The sequence below is a fragment of the Malaya genurostris genome, unplaced genomic scaffold (assembly GCF_030247185.1).
Source record: "Malaya genurostris strain Urasoe2022 unplaced genomic scaffold, Malgen_1.1 HiC_scaffold_27, whole genome shotgun sequence".
Classification (NCBI taxonomy): domain Eukaryota; kingdom Metazoa; phylum Arthropoda; class Insecta; order Diptera; family Culicidae; genus Malaya; species Malaya genurostris.
In genome coordinates, this window is record NW_026682657.1 from 37,501 (window position 1) to 40,000 (window position 2,500).

Genomic DNA, 2,500 nt, shown 5'->3' on the forward strand with positions numbered 1-2,500 from the left:
CTATCCACGGGACCGATTACCAGAGTAGAATCAGTTGGCAAGAGACATAGAATGTCGCACTATACCACTATATGGTATAGTGATATAGTGCGAAAAGTTTTACTGTCAGTGCTGAAAAAATTCGTTATCACAATGGTGACTCGAGCTTACATTGAGACAACACATATATCATCGTCCACCCAACGACGATTGTCGCTAATTGAATCATAACAAGTATCATGACTGCCGAACCCTTTCAGTATCATTGGAAATTGATTTCATGAAAATGTAAACAAAAGTTATCCCCCTATCACCCGGCGATGAGCCAGTGATAGACGACAATATTTGTCTCATTCGACATTCAGTTGAGCATCAACGGTATCATATTCATTCCTGAGAATCATCGTCAACCGGGTCGATTGGGCCCTTCCAATCATACGCAGTTCCCAGCGCCCTGGAGAATAAGTCTTTGTTTAATTTAATAAGTAAAATGTTTTCCAACGTATCTTTCCCAAGGCCAGTGCGTTGATTAGAGAGAACCAAGGCAAGGGCACTGAAAGACCGTTCAACAGAGACTTGGTTCGATGGTGTGGATAGTACAACCATTGCTACTGCATATATCTCTGGGTGCGTAGTCTTACGGCGCAACCAATGGTCCCACACGTTGTAGTTATGTTTTTGGCGTGGCTCTAGGTCCAAAGACTTAACTTGTTGAAGAAACCCGGTCTCGCAACCAAGATTCACGGATTCACCAAACATTTGCGTAAGATACTGATCAAAATCATCGGTAGACTCTGACGATTCTCTACTTGTACTAGCCGGTGTTTTACCCAGTTGGCAGATACGTTCCCATGTATCGACTATGTATTGCTGAATTTTATCTTTTTCCTCAGCCGTGAATATTTTAGAACCTCGATAGTTGAACCTTGGATCCAGGTATAATGCCATCTGAACCGCCTTCAATTGGCGCAAAATGTTCAATCTATTGTTCAACGACCGAAGTAAATGGGGACTGAAAGAGTTTTCGCGAACTTTCTGTACCTCACTCGTTGCCATCAGCCATGCCATATAGAAGTCAGATAACGACACGTGCTTCTCTTGCATTTGCTTTGTGCAGATGTACAACGGCTTAAACGTATCATAGTAATGCTCAATGAACGACCATTGATTGGAAAGGTCTAGTTCGGGAAAATTATCGGCCAACTGGTTAAAAAACCTTTTTTGGTGTACGAACGATTCCATCATTTTGAATATACCACCCCATCGTGTCCTACTCCAGACGGGTGGGTATGAAGCATCGTAGCTTTCAAACTCTGACCGGTACTTCACCAGCTTACATTTTCTAGCAACAGCAGTGATGGCTCGGATAGACTCATCGGATTTATCAACAACATCCAGTATTGCAAGCTGTAAGGTATGCACGGCACATCTCACAAGAGTAATCCTTTCGGACAGTTCATTGGCCAGTTCAGCAGTAACGTTTCGTTCACACTGTTTATCATCCTCTATCACATCCGACTCATCCAGCTCATCTATGTTCGTACCATCAGCCTGCTGCTCTGTAGGCATTACGTACGTATCATTGTTTAATTTTCTAACCGTTGCCACCATATTAGCCCCATTGTCGCATGTCACGGAAAATATGTTCTCAAGAGATAGCCCATAGTCGGCCAAAGTATCCATAACTTTTGATTTCAAGAACACCGCTGTTTGACTTTCTTTGATTTCGATCATACCAAGGGTACGAATGACCACCTGCTCGTCTAGGGCATACTGTACATTGATGCCTAAGATATGGCGATTGTGTCGGGCAGCAGAATCTATTTTCAAGCAGACGAGCTTGCCTTTCATCTCATCTATCAACATTTCTTTTAGACGACAGGCAGTCTTCGAGAGATGACATTTCATTGTGACACGGTTCAAAGTGCACCCAAGAGTCGTTGTAATCGGTTTCAGTAAGTCTTTGAAGCCTTCCCACTCGAAGCAGGAAATAGGAAGATGATGGAAGGTCGTCAGCTTAACTGCTGACGCAATTAGTAACTGCCGGTCAATAGCTATCAAACGCTTAGGAATTACTCTTTCCTTCTTCTCCATTGGATAGGCAATTGTAAGGAGATTGTTTGCACATGCACGTTCCGTATGTACGGTACGAAAGTGACGGATGAAGTTGCCAGGGGCAAATCTACTCTGGACGTATGGACATCCTGACGCGGGATCGATGTTGCAGATAGCTTTATCGCCCTGTCTTACTACCAATGACGACGCAATGTCCGTCAGTGACCGCTGCAGCTTATTGCGGTCTGCTCTTGTTGTAGGTGCCATCGTATAAACACCACACAAAATTTAGTCGTTAATGGTTTAACTCTAAATACGCTCCTCTATCTAAACACACACACTTGATAAATACTTCTTTGATCAATATTGAATTCGCACTATATCACTATAACCTTGTCTGAACCGGATTCGTTCGGAATACGATACGAAACCTGACAGACTCTCCCTCCTACGCCTCCGACAAGTG